Consider the following 23675-nt stretch of genomic DNA (forward strand, 5'->3'; position numbering starts at 1 on the left):
GAAGTCTAAACTCATACCTAAAAGAGAGAGAAAAGGATGTGAGCATGAGGAGGAAAAGGAGAGAGAGAAAGGAGTAAGAATAAAAAGGGAAGCAAACTTTTACAGCAGCAATCCACTGATATGTCAGCACATGCCAATCATAAAAATGTAGAGCAAGGTCCAAGGATTCTAAGCATTGCATAGTGGAAACACTGTTAATTTTTCAAGTTTTTTTCCTCTCTGGATATGAGCACAAGACTTTGTCCGCACAATGCGCTGATTAATTCGGTACTTTGATGAACTGACCTCTGAAAATGGTCACTGCAAAATTTAGTTTTTAAATTACTTGAAAATTTTCAAAAAACACAAGCTATTGCATTAATCACCAAGTTGCATATTTTTTTCTTCAAGTGAAGGTAATGTACAAGATATCTATGTGCATACATAATTTTCTATAGTAAACTGAAACACCCACATACTTTAATTGCAACCAGTGGAGACAGCATCTAGCATCTGACTAAATATGAGAAGTAATTAAATAGGGGTCGAAACAGACCAAAATATCTTCTATCATAGTTTTATGATCAATTTTAGAAGTCATGTGCACCAATAGTCAGTCTCGCACAATTAATGATTTTCCATTTCTGATTTGTGTTTGATTTATTTTTTAATGACATTCTTAAGAATGTCATCCTTTCAAAATAACCAAAGCCTCCCCTTTTTATATATAAAAAAGATAAACAGTCCTTATATAAACAAAAGAAAAATATTATTCTTCTGTGTTGTCACATATATTTGTATCCTTTAAAAATACAAAAAATATTCAATTTGTTCACTTCATCATTCAAAATGTAGACACTAAAAATGAAAATGAACCCTATAACAATAATTCAAATTATGTTCTTAAAACTTCTGCAGAACCATTCTCATTTTATTAAAAAAGTTTATAGTTCAAAGGAAAACTCCTTGCAGCAAAAGTCATGTATAATGTTACAGATAATTTTATTTCTTTCATCAGAAATCAGCTATATTTTTGTCATCCATAAAGAGGAGAGTTGGCTTTTTAAAAATGAAGGGCACAAATACCTTCACATGAAATAACCCTACCTAATTGAAATAACCCCGCTAAGAGACTCCTATTTTAATTTGCAAAAAAATCAGTCTTCCTTATTCTTCAATTGATGTCAAAGAGCAACAGAAAAAAAAAAAAAAAAAAGAGAAATATAAAGAAAGTGAAACAATGCGTAAGTATGGATATAAATTCTCACATGTCTCAAGATTTTTGTGATATACGTAACAGAAAAAGGAAGGTGATAATTTTAATATAAATGAAATTCATTACTGTATTAAGAAAATAACACAGAAATAAACTCCTGCCCTATAGTAGACAATGGAACTTTTATAATTCATGTATTAAGATCAAGAGGCCAAGTACTCTAATTTCCCTAAGAATGATGACTTCCTAGAAATCTGAATACCTAATGTCCCCATGTACTTTTGAAGATCATGAAATAATCAAAGAATCCCGGCTAAGCAGGTGAACCTCAGGAGGTCTCTTGTGCAACTTCCTGCTTACAGTAGGGCCAGCTCTAAGGTCAGACCTGATTGATCAGGGCTCTGTCTGATCCTGGCTCTGTCTGATCAGGTCTTAACAACCTTGATGGACAGAGACTGCACAGGCTCCTTGGGAAGCCTGTCCCACCAATGGGCTGTCCACAGTGTGAGGAGGTTTAGATTACTGTCTAAACACTCTTGCTATCTTGGGAAGAGAATTCTGCTTTCCTTATTCAGTATCATAAATAAAAAAGTCAGTGAAAGGAAAGAGCACATAGAATATAAGCAGAAAGTACACAGAACTATAAGTAGGCAGTTCCAATTATTGTCTTATGCAGTGGTCAGCATTTGCTGCTTTTGTATATGTCAGGCAAATACATCAGCAAGAAACTAGATGGACAGAAATATGCATCATTCAGGCTGTTGTGGTTTAATACCAGTCAGCAACCAAGCAACACACAGCTGCTCACTCACTCTCCTCCCACAGTGGGATGGGGACAGAATAATAATAATAATTAAAAAAAATAAATAATACTTTAAAAAAAGGAATATACAAAACAAGTGATGAATTATACAAATGTTCACCATCTGCTGGCTGATGCCCAACCCATCCCCAAGCTTCAAGCACCCCCAGACAGTTTTCCTCAAGTTTATATATGGAGCATGACGTCATATGGAATAGAATATCCTTTTGGTCAGTGTGGGTCAGCTGCCCTGGTTGTGCCCCTTCACATCTTCTTGTGCAATCTACTGCCTACCTTCTCGTTTGCAGGCCAGTATGAGAAACTGAAAAGTCCTTGACAGCTTAGCAACAACTAAAACATCAGTGTACTATCAACATCATTCTAAATCCAAAACAGTATCAGCTACTAGGAAGAAAATTAACTCTATCCTGGTAGAAACTAGGACACAGGATCACACAGAATGTGGAAACAAACAAAGATATGTGCACAGCGTGCAGAACAGAAAGACTTCACAGCATTTTGGGAGGCATCAGTGCCGCTTTATATCTACTTTCTCTAACCCGTGAACTGGAGTAAAAGGCAAGCTAAATTCAAATAAGGGGAGATAAAGGTTTAAATAAAGTAAATGATAATTTTGACTTTGACTTCTGAGGAATAGGGAGTGAATCATTACGTCTTTGCCTCTACAAGCTTTAAAACTATTTAAAAAAACTGTTTTTCCCCTTTATTGTGTCATTGTTTTTTTGGGGGGGCTGGGTGTTTTTTAGGGAGTTTTGGTTTGTGTTTGTTTGTTTGTTTGATTGGGGTTTTTTGTTTTTGTTTGTTTGTTTGTTTTAGTTAAGATTTTGCTCTAATCTCATCCAGGTCTCTTTTGTTATGTCAGCAAGATAAATGCTTTTCTAATTGCAAATACTTTCTTGAACTTCAGATATAAGATTAATTTCAGCTCTTCAGATAATCAGTGTTTGTGTAGTCACTCAACCTTTTCAGTCTGACAGCATTTTCTAAATCCTTCAAAAGCTGGAATTAAATCTAGCACTACCAGTGTAAGTGATCCTTTTATCTTCTCACTCAATGTTATCCTTCATTCTTGTAGCCCACGATATGGATTCTGAATAGTTTCCCACTGCATTTTTGCACCTGTCAGTCTTTTAGCATATGATGCAACTATTGTTTAAGGAATGAAAGTATAAAGTTTCTCTGTATTGCAAATGAAGTACAAATTTGTGAGCTTTACAATTTTCAGTGACTACAGTCAAAACACTGGGCAGAGTTTGGTTTCAGAAACATTCGATAAATATGGAATAATTCTACAAATATAATTCTAGATTTATCCCATGGCAAAAAGGAGAACACAGGCCAGAGTGACATGTATTCCCACATTCAGTATATCACTGCCAACATTTCAAATCAATTATATGCATAGATATATCTCCAAAGTGGTGGCAAAGAATATGGTATTTCAGGTTAATGTCCATTCTTACTGGATGCACTGAACAACCCAAGTCTTGAGAGTTCAAAGGAACAGGTCTTTAGGTAATATTAACTCATTGCCATAAAAGCTTGGAATGAATTAAAATTCACCTGTGAAGTCCTTTTACTGGTTAACACAATACTCTGCAAAAGTTTGTGGAAGGACAGTGTTCGGTCTTTTAGGGGTATCTGGTCAAATGAGTCATAAACAAGAATATATAGAGACAAACATGACAGACTATTGATAAAGGAAGTTGTGAATAAACCCAGATAGTCACACTAATTGGTAAGGATATGAGGAACATGTTTTTCTTTAGAAAGATTGTTTTACTAATGACCTTGCCAAATTGACATGATAAGGAAAAGGAGGGAGCTAAATACACAGAGGTATAAAACCTGACCAATTAGCCTTAATGAAGACAATAACCAGAAACAAAGCTGGTCTATGATACTAATTGATAGACTACCAAGGAACTGCAGGCAAACCGGGACATTGCAACTGATAAGGATGGAAACATGAGGGTCCAGGTTGCTTGAGGGATTCATGAGGGGTATGCCAACTGACAAGTCAGTGTGCAAGGGAAGGGGTTCCTGGAGGGAGGGTGGAAAGAAAAAGGTATAAAAGAGGCCAGTCTCATATAAAATGGGACCAATCAGTACCCTTGTCTGGCTGAGCCCTGCTCCTGATCACCAGTCTGTTCTATCATCTCATTGAATCTTTTCTCACCTCTCCTACTGCTTTATGTCACTCTCTGTTCCTTGTGTATTGTGTGCTGCGAGGACTCAGTGCCAACTACTGGGGGACCAGTGTGAGCAGACTTTCTGCCACCTACTGTAGTCAGACTGAGGGGTGTAGGCACCCCTGACCTTGGGTGTCAGCTACAGGGGCAAGTGGGGTCTCAGCATCTGATACTGGAGTAAGCAGAGGTCTTTAACTTCCAGCCACAGGAGATGGAATGTTATGCATCCCCAAAATCAGCTACCAAGGGCAACAATGTGAGTGAAAGAAGTAAGGGACTCTGCATGGGCAGCTGGAGCCCCTGTGCCTGGTGCTAGCTGCTGGGATCTGTATCTTTCCCCAGCCAGGTGTGTGTGCACTTGTCCATGCTTTGTGCAAGGATAACTTGCTTTCAAACCTAAAGCTGGACTCAATGGCAAGAAGGCAATCCTTAGGTCTGGGCCAGAAAATTAAGTGGGTATGGGGTCCGCGCTTTAGGGAGGACCTGCCGGTGCATGAGGGAGCAGTATGTGTGTGCTGTGTGTTTGCCAGTAAGCAGCGAGCTAGACCAACCGGTGAGGCAAGGACCATGAAATACCTAAGAGGGCTGGGATCCAGGCAGGTGTGCCTGGCAAGAGGGGCCGTGTTGATACTGGAGGGATCTGCAAGTGTGTGTGTGTTTGTGAACTTGGAGAGTGGTGGAGGGGTGTGAAGCTGTGTGTGTCAACTGTGGCTCTAACATCGCTTAACACAGACCAATTCATTTTAATGACTCCAAATAACACCTTAATGACTGTTCCTAACATCCCCAACACACTCAAAGAGTTTGGATTTAGAAAATATAAGCACTTTGATGTTGTTACAAGAATTAAGGTAAATCATTTTATTTTTCTGAAAGCAAGAGAGCATACAGCTGCACCTGCATTTCTGCTTGTCACAGCTATACACGAAGATGAAGAATGCATAGACAAACAGATAGTGACTAATATATGCTCTGTGATTACTTGTGTTCTGCTATATAAAATTAGTTTCAGAATGAGTATGTAGAGTTCTAGCTAGCCTTTTGAAATACTTAGCCTCTTCTTTATTCATAACAATAACAAAATCCTTTAAAACCTCCTTCTATGATATAGCTAGTGTAAATATTATTAGATAATGAAAGACAATTCTCCTTTTGTTTCCTCTCCCTCTCATTTACTGGGGGAGAGAAAAGACCCAAAGTTGATAGGTCCCAAAGTGTTCATCAGTAACAAAACAAAAAACAAACAAAACAAACAAAAAACCCCATATTAAATATATACTATTTGCCACTTCAAACAAACTTCCATTAAAAAAATGCCAATCAGTGATGAACATTTGGGAAAAACATATATCTACTATGCATTTCATACACAGAATCTCTCATTGCATGCAATCTAACAGTTAGGGCTGTTAAAAAAGCCTTAAAAGCTTCAATACCAGCACAAGTTCCTTAAATTCAACTTCTTATCCAGTTCCAAGCATCATTCATTCAAGTTAATAGAAATGTCAACTTGCTTTTAAACAAAAATTTGAAAGCTATATTTGTTTGCTTTGTAGGGCCAAAGGTAATGAGAACAGTGACTAAAGAGCAAACAAAAATAACCCTGTCTTCAAAAACAGGCAGTGAACAACATTAAAGTATTACCCATCTTGAAAAAAAGGAATTATTTTTCTCTTGGAATAGCCCCATGATACTTTTTTATTTCAGATGCACTTAAACTTTGAGGAATATAGTACAGAAAAAAATACCACTCCAGGAACATCTCCAGGCACTGGAAAAAAAAGCTTTGTCATATCACACACAAAAATAAAAGAAAGGGGGAAAAATAAAAGAAGAGCACTTGGGACAAAAAATATTTTGAATATTCAAAGTTTCAAAATTCTAATGTCATTACCTTAAAAGACTTTTTAGGCTAAAGAAAGTTATATTTTTCTCTTAGTCTAAAGCAGGAAAGCATCTGATGTTCTGAAGTAAGAAAGTATGTGATCATAGGCAACCCACAGCAGGATCATAATATTACCTGAACTTTTCATAATAATTCTTTTCTTGTTATTCTGAGCTCTTTTCCAGAGATATAGCAGTGACAAGACACAGTAGATGGAAGGAAAAAACAAAACAAAACAACAAACAAAACACAAACCCACAAACAAACAAAGAAACCAGAAACAAACAAAGACAAAAAAAAACCCAAACAAAACCCACAATAGTAAAAAACACCACCACAGAAACTGCAGTATTTTCTCAGTGGTACCAACAAAGCACTAGAAAGCACTGCTTTTCAGATTTTTCATTTTTGTCTCAGTCCTATATATAAATCAGTTAATATTTTCACTAGGTCTAATCTTACCTCCTGGCCAACAGGAAGTGCAAGTGCCTGTGAGCACTTATTTTTCACGTTAAACACCATATTAACCACATTAACCAGGCACAACAGAGTGGGGAGAGGGAAATAGAAGCAGGGAATGAGAGTTTCCAACATCTTTGAATGTATTACAGCTAAAGAAACCTTGAAGTACTTTATCCTCTGGCCTTATACCTTTCTGCCTCTTCATCTAGTATCTCACTGACAGCTTCTTTGAGTCATCACTCTTAGTAGTCTCCTATTTTAATGCCCTTCTCTTGTTAGACAGTAGACTGTTTTTCTCAAACTGAGAGTACAACTGAAATTTGTACAGTCTTTCTTAAAATAAGCTTTTTCAACAATACAGTATGGATTTTAATTCCAGTCTTAGCATTTTTCAAGTAAATGTGATTAAAAAAACTAAAATATTTTTTTCCCTTCTCTTCAAGAAGTAGAATATTTTTTTTCTTTAAAACAAGAGTTCAGTCTTGCTGCAGAGTGTGTTCTTTGCCTTTGACATTTAGCAGCATGAATGATTGACAACTTAGCATTACTTAGGTAGGAGATTAATCTCTGTGTAGATTCAAGAGTAGTAAGAGAGAGACATTCGAATTCCGTGTCTTTATACTGGAACTGCTGTAAATTAGAAATGTCAAAAATGTAATTCATCAATTCATATGCATTGAAAGAGCTACATTTTTCTTTAAAAATACTACCAGAAGGGAAGCGAACTCCATATCCAAATATATAATTAGTATTCAAAATATCTGCAACATTGGTGTTGAAAAATGCACTGCCATTTAAAGAAGAAATTAAATAGAGTATGGGAATAACCATTAGCATCCCATGTAGCATAGGGAATACAGAATGTATAATGGCCATAGTATCCAAAATGCAGTTGGTAAATTTAAAATGATTCTACATTAAAAGATTCTTTAGCTGTTGCAGGAAAACAAACAAACAAACAAGTACATTTAACAGTATCAGGGAAACTGCTTGAATAGTTTTACTTGTGTTTGAAAAGGTTGAAATGGAGACACCTCCATAGACTACATCTGTGTCTCAAAACTGCTTAGGCAAAAAAAGCCCACTAAAATGCCAATGCTATCACAGACATAATAAGATTGTAACATGCTATATGCTAGGCCCAATCTACTAGCATAGGTAATGGTCGCCAAGGTCAAGAGTTGACAGGCAGTATGTCAAATTTGGGCCTGCACCATAGCTAGAAACTAAACGCTTGCATAACTTAGAATAAAAAGCAATCAAACAAAAAGTGAATGTACTTACCTTCTTTGGATGCATTACTCCAGATACTAATATACTTCCACACAAAGTAAACATTTTCACACCCACAATAGCTTGTCTTCTAGTTATGTAAAAATCTGCCTAATAACACCTTTGTAGATGAAAATGTGCTTGCTATTTAAGCTATTGTTTAAAATAAAAAGCCAAGAGAATTGTTTTGTTGTATCCCTTGAAAGGGTGTTTCATCATTTCATAGCAATCTCTGAAAATAAGAATATTGAATCACAAAGCATTTGTAATGACTCAGAGTATCTCGATGTCTCACCTCATTTTCTTAACTATACATCTATTTGGAAAGTCTTGCCATAGCATTAGCTGTGATCCACCAGGTTAAGAACACGTTATTATCTCTTTTGAGATCTGGAATGCATGATTTGTTACTGCAAGCAACATGCTCTTGTTCCCAAATATGTAATTGAATATAACTAGAACATAATGGCCTTCTTTTTTATACACACAAAAAAAACTATATTAAAAATCATAATTAACTCTGAAAAGTCAAGAGGAGGAAAATGCCAGAGTTATAGCCTACCTTTTAGTACTTTATGATGTGAGTTTCACTCCAACAATTGAATACCATCACCAACATACTGTGCCTAATTAATTCAGTTTCTGAGATCGATGGTATACACTGACTGTGGAACTATTTAGTATTGGGGTTCTGGTTTTTTGTTACTTTTTTTTTAATTATTCACTGTGTGGATCCATGAATTATTTACTGCACATTATCTAAATTCTGTATTCAATACAGAATTATTGTTTTTGTAATGGGTCTTCCTATGTTTCTCCTACCACTGGATTTATCACCACAATTCCCATCTGAGACAGAAAGTACTTATTATCATTATTAGCCCTATTTAATGTATCAGGAGCTGACATAGAGGAATTAATGCTAAAATCATTGAACATGTCTATGGATCTGAGCCATCTGATTTTTTTAAAATTCTCAATCGCATAAGAGACATTTCATGTTCATGGCACAGATTTTAAAATACTAAATTATTCATGCATTTTAGGTCTCAAGTTCTATAAACAGATGTGTTGAAGACATCAGTGACTTGCTGCAGGCACTTGGTTTATGTAATTTTCCTAGCACCACACAGTAACTTTGCAGCCACAGAACACAGGCAGGGATCAACCATCATAGCCACAAGAGTTTCTTCAATTCACTACACAACATTTCTGAACAGACCAAACAACACCCTTCTGGCGATGGCCTTGTTCACTACAAGCTCTGGTTCATTTTCAGAGCACTACTGCGGTGGGTTGACCTTGGATGGATGTCAGGTGCTCACCAAGCTGCTCTGTCACTCCCCCTCCTCAGCTGGACAGAGAAAGAAAAATAATATAACTAAAATCTCATGGGTCGAGACAAGGACAGGGAGAGATCACTCAGCAATTACTGTAATGCACAAAACAGATTCAACCTGGGGAAGTTAATTTAATTTATTACAAATCAAATCATAGTAGGGTAATGAGAAATAAACCCAAAACTTAAAACAAATTCCCGCACCCCTCTCTTCTCCCTGGGTTCAACTTCCACTCTGATTTTCTACCTCCTCCCTGCAGTGGCACAGAGGGATGGGAATGGAGGTTGCGGTCAGTTCATCACATGTTGTCTCTACTGCTCCTTCCTCCTCATACTCTCCCCCTGCTCCACCATGGACTTCCATGGGCTGCAGGGGGACAGCCTGCCTCACCATGGTCTGCATCATGGCCTGCAGGGGAATCTCTACTCAGGTGCCTGGACCGCCACCTACTCCTCCTTCTTCACTGAGCTTGGTGTACGCAGGGCTATTTCTCTCACATATTCTTACTTCTCTCTTTTGATTGCTGTTGCACAGGCTTTTTTCCCCTTTTTAAATATGTTATCCCATCATCACTGATAGGCTTAGCCTTGGCCAGTGGCAGGTCCATCTTGGAGCCCTCCTGCATTGGCTCCATGGGAAGCTTCTAACAGCTGCTTACAGAAGCCATTCCTACGATCCCCTCCTTACCAAAACCTTGCCACTTGAACTCAATACAGTTACTTATTCAACCACAGTGTGAGATGTGGATTCAAAGGTGAACAAGTAATGTGACAGACTATAGCTTTCACAATCTGTTTTTGGTGTAGATGAAGATGGATAGCTGAGGAAAAAAAAAAAAATAAAAAAAAAAATAAAACCAAAGAAAGGCCACAATCAAAGCCTGCAGTCTGCTATACTGCCTGCTTACTGTATATTGCTGTCAATTGTTGCTTCTAGTCCCTGCTGTCTCTCTGGCACTAACATATACACACACATTGTTGCAGACTCTCCAAGTCTTCTTTCTTTCAATTGCATTCACTACCCATCAATTCACCCAGGTTCAATAATTTCTACTCAGACTTCCATGCAGAGTGGTGACTTCTGTTGCTTCACTGGGAACTGTACAAAACGTTCTCCATCACTGCTTTATTTTGCTAGAAGGAACCATACAATCAGTTATGACCAAATGTGCTGGCTTGACTGAAATTGAGTTAATTTTTCTTTTAGTAGCTAGCACAGTCTTTGATTTTTGATTTAGTGTGAGAATAATAAGCACCCTGGGACAGAGTTGATGTTTACTTCCAGTACTTTAAGAAGTACAGTAAGAACTCACTGATATCTTGGCTGTTGCCAGGGACATGAAAAACTTTTTTTCAGCTGTCCAGCTGTGGGTGTGAGACAGCAGCTGTGGGAAAATACAATGGGATATCACCTAGATTGACATCTAGGTTGATCAGTGAAATATTCCCTACCACTAGCATCATGCTTGGTATATAACTGGAACCAGCTTTTCCAGCTAGTTAGTTCGGGTTTTGAGGTTTGTTAGTTTGGTTAGTTTGGTTCAGGAGTTCCATTCCTCTGAGGGTTTGGTGTCAGTTGAGCCTTTTGCCATTCTGCAGTTAGCCTTTGGGACATTGTGCCTTTTGCCTTTTTGATCTCTCTCTGAGATCAGCTGTTCGGGACCAGGGTGCTCTCCCCTCTGGTACTGGCTGTTTGCCAGGGCTGGACTTTCAGGAGAGATTACACTGAGTATCATTTACTTTATTTCATAAATATCATTATTAGTAGTAGCATATTTTTGTTATTTTGTTGCCTTATTAAACGGTTTTTATCTTAACCCGCAAATTCCTCTGTCCCCTTTAGGCTCTCTCCCCTATCCCACTTGGAGTTTGTAAAGAGTGAACAAGCAGGTACCATGATTTTGATTGCTAGCTGGGCATAAACCACAAGACCAAGCTTCTAAATTCAACAGCACAGTGTTGTTGGAAACATAAGAATATAATTACACTAAAGAGCTTACCGTATCTACACCTAACCTGATGTGAGGAACTAGGAAGGCTATCTATAGGCTGGACATTTTTTAGCATCTTCATATATGATCATTATACAACTGAATTTGAACAGAATGTCAGTTACAAGTGAAATAATATAGTCAGATTCAATCAAGTTACTCTTAGTCAAAAAAGAGACTATAATACAAGTCGCCATCTAATCCAATATTATCACAGATAGTTTGAAGACACTCTGTCCCTCTGAATCAGGTAATTCAGAAAACTCTTAAAAAGTAAAATTTATTCCAATCATATTAGCGTCTACATATCTCCACAAATAGGAAATTAAACCTTTCAGCTTTCTTCAACAAATTTGTAACATTTATAGGCCGAACACTATTCAGACACTGATGAAGACAACATAAATTTTTAAATAGTAAGATAGAAGATATATTATAAAGAAATAGTATCTGAAATTTCATTTAAGGGAAATGGCCCTTAGTTCTTAGTTAAAATATATGATTCCAGAAATTTGCCATGAAAAATGATGATTTATTTCCATAGATACACTTACAAATTATGAAATTATTCTTTACTGTTTTCCACTTGAACCACTGGAGCTGCTTAAGTTTTAATATAAAAATAATACAATATCAATTACATAAATGGAAGTATAATTTTTCTTGTGCACTTAGAATCCAGCACAACCTCTTTTAGCTTTCTGAAGAGAGCATCTTGTACAGAAAACTTTGTTTAAAATCCTAAGTCTAGGTCCTTAAGAAGGCCAATGTGCCTCTATACCAAGAGTAAATCTTATTTAATTTATGGTAAAACCATTTTGAAAAGATTATAGACAGATAAAATCTCAAAGAACAGGATCTGATAAACCTGAAGAAGAAAATTTCTCATACTGCTGGAATAGTAACATAGGTAACTTGTGGTGGACATGAAATTGTTTAATGATTTGATGAGATGACTTTAATCATTTTATGAAGAATTTTAACAAAAAATTACTAGAGATAGTTGGTTATGTTTGATCCTGCCTTGGAAATCTAGGAAATACAATATTTTCTTGTCCACACTTTTGCAGTTTTGTGATGGAAAAGGATCCGGAGAGCTTTTCAGGAAAGACACTTCAGCTCCAGCAAATACTTCAAATCAAACCTATCAAAGTCATCAGTAAATACAGAACACTTATATGTCTAATGAGTTTTCGGTTTTGTTTGCTATTTATCTTTTGTAGCCAAGCTAAATAGAATCTTGATTTGCTTTATTCACTATAACCTGAAAGTCAGTCTGCTGCAGAATATGAAGTTCAGTTCAACCTACTTAGTAAGGATGAAGTGGGAAATGGAACTAATGCACTTTGAAAAGACAAGAAAAATAATCTAAGAGTAGGGTTCTAGGTTTCTTGATTCAAACATAGATTTGATATGTGATGTAATCTGGTCCTATTTTTGTGATGGAAGATGCCTGTGCAGACACAAAATGTCAGATATGTGACATCAGTATTTAAATGTATTCTTAAGCTACTCTTCCATATCTGAACTATTTCACAGAAAGAAAAGATCTACAAAGCACCTAAAGACGATATATAAAGAGTGCTTTAACTGGATAGGAGAGAACTTATGTATCACAGTTAACAGCTTAAGTCGGTTTTCAGAGAACATGAGAATACAAACTAAACTGGGTTTGTGGTTGCCCATTTTTGCCTGTAGTTATTTTTATTAGAAAGAAGCTGAAAAGACAAAGCTGCTTTCTGGTTCGTAAAAAAAATCATTGTTTAGAAAGTTCAGCACGTGATGTAAAGTGCATCTAAAAGGAGATATGCAGATAATAAGATATGAAAGACCAAAAGCTTATTAGCTGCTCTCAGTAAATAGGTCATCATTTATTTCATTATTTACAGAAGAGACATGATCTCCCAGACCAAACCTTTCCATTAAAAAGAAAAGAGAGTTTGATCTGCTAAGTTATAGCAATATACTTGCCCATCTCACATTGTGAACTTGAAAGGTTAAAAGCCTGAAAAGTAATACTTTGGTAATAATATATGGTTGCATAAACAAGAAAAAAGCATCAAGTACAAACATGAAAAAAACAGCAATTTGTAATGACATCTATTTAATTTACCTCAAAAACTCTAGCAGCTGGAAACCCATAAGAGTCGTCATACCATGGTAAAGCTACAATCACATGTTCTGTAAGCTGACCGGAGGAAACAACAATACCCAAGTCATTACACACAGATAGGAGAGGAGAGGATGATAAAAATGCTATTTCTCAGATCTCACTGACCAAAAAATGGGAGAATTTGTATCCAGGTCAACACATTCATACAGAAAACAGCAATGCCAAAGCCTCCAAGGGAACACTATCAGAAGTCAAAATTAAGAGCTCACTTCTGAAAAGTGTAGCTTTATCCTGAGATGCTTCTGTTGGCAATATCAACCATCACCTGACCATGAGCCAGCACTGTGCCCTTGTGGCCAGGAAGGCCAATGGCATCCTGGGCTGTATGAGAAGCGGGGTAGTTAGTAGGTCAAGAGAGGTTCTCCTTCCCCTCTACTCTGCCCTGGTGAGACCACATCTGGAATATTGTGTCCAGTTCTGGGCCCCTCAGTTCAAGAAGGACAGGGAACTTCTGGAGAGAGTCCAGCACAGGGCAAGGAAGATGATTAAGGGAGTGGAGCATCTCCCGTATGAGGAAAGGCTGAGGGAGCTGGAGCTCTTTAGGTTGGAGAAGAGGAGACTGAGGGGTGACCTTATTAATGTTTACAAATATATAAAGGGTAAGTGTCACGAGGATGGAGCCAGGCTCTTCTCAGTGACAAGCAGTGGTAAGACAAGGGGTAATGGGTTCAAATTGGAACCCAAGGGGTTCCACTTAAATATGAGAAGAAACTTATTCTCAGTGAGGGTGCCAGAGCACTGGAACAGGCTGCCCAGGGGGGTTGTGGAGTCTCCTTCTCTGGAGACATTCAAAACCCACCTGGACACATTCCTGTGTAGCCACATCTAAGTGTTCCTGCTCCGACAGGGGGATTGGACTGGAGGTCCCTTCCAATCCCTAACATTCTGTGAAAACAGCAGCAGCATCAGTCTGGAGTGAGAGCTACTAGCAGTCAGGTTCTGAGAAAACCAGCTAGATGCTGAAAAAATGTTTTAGAAAGATTAGATTCCTTGCAAATGAAGGATATGAAGACAGGCCCTGATTTACTGCTTACATGGAGTGACACAGCAATGCCTGCTTGTTTCATTTGTGAACTGAAATGGCTAGAAGAGGCTGGACACACAGAACTCTGCACAGGCTATGGCCTGCTGCTTTAAGCTGAATGCTTCACATCCTCTGATTACCAAGCAGGCAGCTGGTAGCACGGAGTCACAGCTCTCTTGGGGGAAAAATGGACGCAGGGCAGCAACAAGTCTCAGATCTGACACGGGAAGGATCTGTATACAGCATACTGAATGTAAAGGCTGGACTCTTGACTTTTAAGAATAACTGAAGAGACTTCAGCATGTCTGCAAGCATGCATAGTGTCTGATTCTCTAACAGTTTCCTGAAGGGGCATATAAACTCTGCATAATGGATAGGAGGAGTTTCCAGTATCAGAGAGCATTGCACTGAGCAGGGAGATGAGTAGCAGATACGTCTGAAAAAGAGATGGTATAAATCAAAGTAAATCAAGACATTTATGGTTTCTGCTGGTCTGGAGAGCAACCTCTCCCTCAAATTCGGATCCATATTAACTCACCTGAAGGATTAGCTATGTAAAGGCCACTCCCTCACTCACAATTTATTTTTATAGTCCTTAATTATAAATTGCTGTTCAGCATTGCTGCCTCTATTTTATCCAAGAACTCAGCAGCTGAAAAAAAAGTATTGCATATCTGTTTTTAACTTCATACATCTAAAAAAACCCTCTAAAATGCTTGAAGCAACTCTTTAATGTTGTGCATCTTATCAAAAGCAAAGGCTGTTTCAAGATATACTAATTGAATTTAACTGTGAAATCCTGAACTCTCATCCTTTCTCATCTTTCGAATCCACTTGAACACAACTTCCAACCGTTAAGTTCTGTACTGTTTACTTGAAGAGCTGTCAATGACTCTCATTGATTGCATTTTTTGCTACACGAACTTTGAAACAAATGTAAATTCATACCCATATTTAAAATAATTATTTGCAATCAGAAACAATATTATTGCTTTTTACATCAACGTCCTGTGTCAAATGGAGCTGGAATTTATTAAGATCACTTCAAATACCTCAAAATGCATGTAAAACCATTTAATATAGTGTGGTTTAAGATTATCCATGTTAATTTTATATTTTATTATCTTATATTTCTTGCAAAGATCCAGTTAACAGACAGAGAAATGATCTTATTGAGATAGACGCTAATTTACACCTAGGAAAATATATCTAGTGATTTTCACAGCAGGCTGGAGGCTAATATGCTCATCTCTTTCCTAATAAGTCATTGACAGTTTTACCGTAGGAATTATGAAAATACATAGGATATATCTGCAACACATATACTAGTCAAAACCAGAAGACAAAACAACAATAACAGAAAAAGCCAAACAAATCAAAACAAATGAAAGAAAACAAAACAAAACAAAACAAAACAAAAAAAAAAAACAAAAACAAAAACAAAAAAAAAAAGAGAGAGAGAGAGAGGACACTTTAGCCACAGCAGAACCGATCTTTGTGAAGACAGTTTACTGCACACACTTCGGCAGGATACTGGATGAAGGCATGGATATGGAAAGACCCTCTAAGACATACACACGTTGTTCTCTTCTTCACCTTTGGATATGCTCGTGGAACAGTGCTGAGTTAAAGCATGAAGGAATATGAATGGGAATATACACAATGAGCAGGAATGTAAAAATTAGTTTTTACATCATAGTGTGTTCTCCTATGGTTTTCTCTCTATATATCACAGCCTCAAAGATTTATGTTCCTCCATCTTTTCTTACATTTTGTGTTTTCTGCAGAGAAGAAATGTGCTTGCCACAGATGTTTGAGATGGAAATCACTGTATGATCTCTGCTCAGCTGGGTTTACCAGTGACCAATACTTATATGAAAAGAAAGTAGGAGTCCACAGCTAGAGGAAGTATTTTCGAATAAAATCTCTCATATGATAACCCTGGAAGATTATCTGTTGCAGTAGGATAGGGTTCACAGTCCTGTGTCTAATGTTCTCAGGTGCACTCCTAGTATTTTTGAAGAAAATAGGTTTCATTTTCTCAGTTCATATCTAGTGGACATTGGCTTACATCAATATTATTCAAGTGAAACCTACAGTCCTGAATTAAATGTACTTTTATGAGCCCAAGCCTCTAGTGAATAATAGTTCTTCCCAGAAAAGTACAGCACATTAATCACCATAATTCATTTGGAAAAAGAAACGTTGTTATTGATGAGATGTTCTGAATGAATGGTGAATCTGAACTTCTTTTAACCTCTAGAATGAACGGACAGTCATCTTCGTGTTCCTGTTATTGTCAGTATCACAGGGGAGACTGCCTTTAAATGTACAGAAATTAAATTTTATAGTCCATTAAAAACAACAGGTATCAAATAGGCTTGTTTTTTATGTAATTTTTATTTCTCTTCCATCAAAAATATAAGCTACAGTATAATTTCTGGTTGACCTGAGAGCTTTGATATGATTTTTATTAGCCTTATGGTTTTATTTATTTAATAGAGCTTTGACACTGAGCTTATTTCCAGATCATAAGCCTTCCCAAGAGAGCAGATAATCCAAGCTTTGAAATTTTGTTCACAAACACAAAGATAAAATACTAGATCCCACTGTATCCAGTCAATGCAAAGCAATATGTATTTTAAGGCTACTTCTGGATCCAACTGAAAATAGCCGAATGTAATTTCTTTATTAGACTTGGTATGGAATCCGAAAAAAGAAAATGAATTCCAGCTATCAAAAAGTATGGTTCCAAAAGGACTTTGAATATGTAGTTAAAGACAACTGATAGCAGAATATAGGTGCTGTTTACCTGACAAGGTGTCCCAGTCCTTTCTTGACTTTTCAATTTCCAGATGTAGTCCCAGCTCATGTGATGAGGGAACCAGACATACTATGATTACATGTAGGAATGTGAGTCTAACCCTGAAGCCTAAGTGTAGAGTCCCTTCAGGTCTTCTCTTTACCACCTTCACAGTTCACTGCTGTGTATGTATTTCTGTCTAGCTGGCCACAAGCAGTCTTCTCACCTTTTTGGATGCTTCATATGACGTCTACCTGAATGTACGTTGCAAGAGAAAGTCTGAATCGGTACAAAGGCACATAGAGCATAGATTTCTGAATATTTCACTGCCACAAATTATGTTGCAGCTGTAGAAATGTAAAGAGTGATACATAGTAACAATACATATGTGTCTGTGCATGTGTGTATATAAATTTATAAATAAAATTATATTTGGTACTAGATATCTAAACTTTTGAAACACTAAGGGATAGTTTAAGAGCAGTGGTTAATGAAGTTGGTCATTGGCAGATATTTATATCTAGAAGAAGACGGATCTCTGGTCCATCTTCATTGCATAAAAAGGCTCATTTAGTTTCAGAGAAGCTAGTGGGAAAACTGTCATTGTAACAGTAGGGTTAAGAACATATCATGGCAGATGCACTCAAAAAGATTAATCTGGCACAAACATCCTTTCAGTAAATGTGTGTGGGTTCAGAAAAAATATAAATCAGATGGAAGGCTTCACAGAATGAACAGCTAAATTTCCTTAAAATCTCTCTCATCTGCATCCAATTTGCCACTGATAGTCACCTCTGATCCAATAAAATAAAATAAATATCCTTATTTCACCAGAATGTTGGAGAACATTTCCTGAACTGTGCCACATAGTACTTACCAGAAGACTTGTACTTGGTATCAATGTTAAATCCTTTCTGTGCTTTGGGCAAATATTATACTACTACAGATGAAAATTATAACTAGTGCTGGACAATTTTGTGTAAGAAATAATTGCTTAATTGATTTGTGGAGCTGGTTGAGATTATCTATGATGCTAACCTCTACTGCACACAAACCAAATTGCAATAATATGCATGTAGCTTGTAAAACAGTTTTGAACAGAACATTTCCTCTAAATTTTATATATTGTATGATTTTTTTATCCAACAGAGTAATTCAATTTCATCACTGTAGCTAACGTTTTGACTACCAAATATTACCAGATGCTAAACAATCTGTCCGAAAAGGACAAAGTAAAAAACAAGGATTCTCTGTGCTGTAAAGTTAGCCAAATTTAAGTAAGTGTGAGTGGATTGTCTTGTGGTTTAACCCTATATGGCAACTAGGACCACACAGCTGCTTGCTCACCTGGCAAGTGGAATGGGGGTGGAAATCAAAAGGAGAGAAAGGAAAAAACTGTCATAGCCAGTATGGTGATAAGTTTGTGGATGACACCAAGCTGACTGGTGTAGCTGACACATCTGAGGAATGGAATGCAATCCAGAGGACAAGGTCAAGAAGTGGGCCCATGCAAACCTCATGAGATTCAACAAGGTGAAGTGCAAGGTCCTACACCCAGGTGAGGGACACCCCCAGCATCAGTACAGGCTGGGGGATGAAGGGATTGAGAGCAGCCATGAATGGAAGGACCTGGAGGTACTGATGGATGAAAAGTCACACATGAGCAGGCAATGTGTGCTTGCAGCCCAGGAGGCCAGTTGTATCTTGGTCTCCATCAAAATAAATGTGGCCATCAGGTCAAGGGAGCTGATTCTGCCCTTCTGCTCTGGTGAGACCCCACCTGGAGTACTGTGTCCAGCTCTGGAGCCCTCAGCACAGGCGCTGGTCCAGAGGAGGACAACAAAAAATGATCAGAGGGCTGAAACACCTCTGCTATGAAAAAAGGTTAAAAGACTTGGGCTTGCTTAGCCTGGAGAAGAGAAAGCTCCAGGGAGACCTTATTGTGGCCTTTCAGTACTTAAAAGAGGTCTATAAGAAAGATGGGGACAGACTTTTTAGCAGGGGCTTTTGCAATAGGACAAGGAGGAAAGATTCAGGCTACACATGAGAAAGAAATTTTTTTACAATGAGGGTGGTAAAACACTGAAACAGGTTGCCCAGAGGAGTGGTAGATGCCCCATCCCTGAAACATTTAGGGCCAGGCTAGATGGGACTCTGAGCAACCTGATCTAACTGAAGATATCCCTGCTCATTGCAGGGGAATTAGACTAGATGACCTTTGAAGGTCCCTTCCAACCCAAACTGTTCTATGATTCTATGACTATTATGAGTGCTGCTGGATTTGTTTCCAAGCAGCTCCGAGGATTTAATGAAATAACACAAAAAAATTTATAATCAGAGCATTGAACAGATTATATATGACAAAGGATCTGTTAGCATGTATGGGGTCTTATACAGAGAAATTCTGTTCCATGAGACATACTGAGAGGCTGTTTTAGAAGGAGATTAAGAGTTCAAAAAGCCAAAGAAAATATGAACAGGTCACCTAAAAACAACAACAGGGAGACTGCCTATCAACAGCAAAAGCAACAACAAAAATTGGAAATCTGTTATGGCAAATGAAATTCTCCACAGGTGGATTGTCTACTACAATTTTAACATATTTAGTATGACTTATTTATAAAGCTACAATCAGGAAAAATGGTGTGTAAGAGTTAGGAGCATTATTTTTGCATTAGGATATTTGTATTTTTAGTTTAAGATTATTAATCAATCAGAACTTAGAGATATTGAATATAACCAACTATGATCTAAGAAGAATTACAGTGGACAATAATTGTTTTTAATATTATTTTTAAAAACATTTTCATTATTTCTTGTGCAGTATACATTCAAAGGAAATAACAAGAAGAAAAAGTAAACACTGAAACTTTTAAGATAAGATGTGCTTCTGAGAATTAAAACAAAATATCTTAGAGGCTAATGGCAACCTGGAGTACTCCTGGCTTAATAATGTTCAAATAAACATTTCTTAGCCTCCTTTCTAGTATTTTTTACAATATTTTTTTTTTATTTCCTTCAGAAGATTTCTTATTTCTCAACCATTAAAAAATATTCTTTTTTTTTTTTTTAATTCTTCAGCATTGATTTTGGTTTATATCTAGGTTTTACTTCTAGTGAGTCTAGAAATAAATTCCATTTCCATTTGTAGAATTCATAGTAACTGCTATACATTTCTCTTTTTGTAAATACATATGGGTTTGTATTAACGATGAGAATATTTAGTAACTGCAACAGGTCCAAGGAGAGTGACAGATTCTGCATGTCATCAAACAAAAAATTTATTACATAAAATTTTAAAAGTACAGTCCAGCTTGACTGGAGATTAAAATTAAAGGTCTGCAATCACAAGAAGTCATACCATCACTGCCTCATGGTTTACTTTGTTCAGTATCCCTCTTTTGGAGGCACTCAGCTTGAGCTTCTTTCTATGCTGTGCTTTATACATAGTTATTTATCTAAGAATTCGTGGTATCCAAGACTGAGTCTCTGCTTCAGGAAACCTAAGGAAAAGAACTTCCCTAGTACTAGCTTCCAGACACCTCATGGTCCTCTAAATTCATACTAACAGCTTTCCAGTCAGATCAAAAAAGGGACCTCTGAGCTTTGAAATAGTTCTGGATTTTTGTCAAAATTATGTAGCTTTGTTCTGATACAGCTAAAACTATCTTTATTCTGACCCAAAATGAAGCATGCAGAAAAACACTGATCAATTTCTGTTGAGACACTACCGAAAGGAGGATTTTGCAAAGAAGGTTTCCAAGTAATGTAATTGTTAGCCAAGAAACAGGTATCTCAGTTTCATAATCCAGTAACCAGCCAATGATTACAAGATGAATATGGCATATTTAGCATCATAAACCAAGCTATAAAATTGATTAACAGAATATTCCCAAAATCCTCATAGAAATAAAACATATTGACAGTACTGAAATAATGATTAAATTCCTGCTTAATTCACAATAACACTAAAGATTAATCATCACGTTTTAAACAGTTAACTTATAAATTGAGCCTGAATATGAATATAAAAAGGTCTTTCTTAGCTGTCTAACTTTTATTTTGTTTCTCATGGTTTGCATATGCAAAGACCAGATGATTTATATTTTTTTACAGTAAAACTGAGCCTTCAATAAAATACTGAGACATAAACCTAACATGGTCTTCCTGAAATCCCTAAAAAAGACAATGAAGCCATTAATAAGATTTGTGAGTTTTAAAATCCCCCAGCCATGATGACAACATGCAAAACTTTAATACAGAAGACTCTCAGCAGACCAGAATCAACTTTCTCAAGACCAAGTTGTGGGCAGACCCAGGAGGGAAAGAGCAAAATGCCACACTGACCTCAGGTGACTCCTTTTGTGATCAACCTGAGTTACAGTATTTTGAAGACATAAATTATATGTTCATGCAGTGCAGAGTGTTTCAAAGTTATTCCAGAACCAGAAGAATCAATGCCCACATAACTGAGTCCATTTTCACATTAATATAGTTGTTTTATTTCCAAGCTGTGGGGTTATCATAGCTGAGCAATGCAGCCCTAGGATGCGTGGGTATATCAGTGTTGCTCTAAGCAAATCCAGATGTTTCTGCATGTTATTGAATCATGTGAAAAGAAATTCTAAACAGACTCATGGAAAAATCATGGCCTCTCAGGTTCCATCCTATGTCATTTGAAAATAGCACTATTGGGTAAGAAATGCTTTTGCCATCTTGTGAGAAATGCTGATAGTATAAAGGGAAAAAAAATCTAATTATTAGGAACAAAAATATTTGAAAGATTTTCACTGAGTTCAAGAAATGAAATAGCTTAAAGAAACTCAGTTTACCATTTCCTTTTAATAACTTCATGCTAATGAGCATTTGACCTTTGCAACATAACTGTTTTAATAAATGCATCCTGAACAACAAACCAACAATCTTCATGTAAAGAAATAACTGAAAAAAAATAGAAATTATGCTATGTTTTTACTTTTGATTTTGAAATTTAGAAAATTGTTAAAATTAACTCTATATCACAAAAATAATTTGGAGAAATTATAAGTAGCAATGTTATATCAACTACAATAAATAAGTTTAGCCCGAAGAATAGTATATATTTATTGATCTTAGTCACATATGATTAATATTTATTGAAGTTATATTCAATTCAAAAATATGTAGTAGCAATGTGAAGTATGTCATTTACATAATAGTAGTGGGAGAGATCTCATGAGCTTGTGTTTCCCTGTCTATCCATGTGTGTCATAGAAATCAAGATCAACATTTACCCTCTAGATATATCATCTGCTCTCATTTAGATTATGTACCCTGTCTTCTGAATTTTTAATTCACTGTATATAAATATTTGTGTGAAAAATCAGTTTCTGCTTTAAATTACATATTCAAAATCAGATTATTTCAGGATTATTTAATCCAACATGAAAACAAAGGTTTATTAAAGGAAAAAGTGGAAAAATATAACAGTAGAAATAAAAGTTAGAGTTGAAAGGAGTAAAATCTGAGTTCACTTCTAAACCTTGATGAGAATAAATATATTTTTAAGTATGCACATCTAAACAAATATATTATAATTATGACAGATTCTTCTGAAAAGCTTTTGCTAATGTACTGTTCCAGATGGCAGGTTCCTAATAAGCTTAAAGGCTTCATGGATAAAACCCCTGACATTAGAACTGATAAATAAATTGCTTTAAAACAAAGAAGATGAACAAAAAATTTAAAGTTGCAGAGGTCAGTCAGTACTCTGAACCCTGAGGTTTTAATCTCTCTAAAGCATACAGATAAGAGGACCATCTGCATACTAATTTAATTTAGAGAAGACTGAGTAAAACTAATTCCTTACTAAAGGCAGAGAAAGTTTTCAGTTTTTTATCTATGAACTGACTTGCTTACAGCAAATAAAATAAATTTTGTAAAACAAAACAGAGAAAAAAAAAACCTGTATGAGGATGCTTGAAAAGAATGAAGAAAATTAAGCAAAAAGATCACTTTTCAATTTCTAAAATAGCATATTGGTTTAACAGACAAGGTAAAAAGAAGAAAACAAATCTTTTAAGTGAACAGTAATCTGAAAAGCTGATACCTAAGGAAAAAGACAATATGTTTTTGCTTCAAAATTCTTGCAGATAAATAAAAAAAGAACTAGCTACAATGAGAGAGATCCTACCAACTAGTATCTTCATATATCTTTCTTCTATGATATCTTGACACTGTCTCAGTAGCATACTTGAAGGCAATTAATAAAGATGCATTGAGTAAATTTATCATAAAGACAACATAATGACATTTAAAAAAGCAAAACCAAAACCAAGATAAACCAAAACACTCCTAAGGCAATTAACAAACATGATTGTCATCTGGGCTGGCATTCCAAGAGAGCTCTGGGGAAGGTCAACTTGAGCAACGGCAGTGCCAGTGCTGTCTCACATGTTGATGGTGCAGGTGTCAGAAAAAGGAACTCTGAAAGTTTTCTGAGGACACCAAGATAAAAGGAAGGGAAAGCAGTGTGGT

This window comes from Nesoenas mayeri (assembly GCF_963082525.1).
Source record: "Nesoenas mayeri genome assembly, chromosome: 2".
In the NCBI taxonomy this organism is placed as follows: domain Eukaryota; kingdom Metazoa; phylum Chordata; class Aves; order Columbiformes; family Columbidae; genus Nesoenas; species Nesoenas mayeri.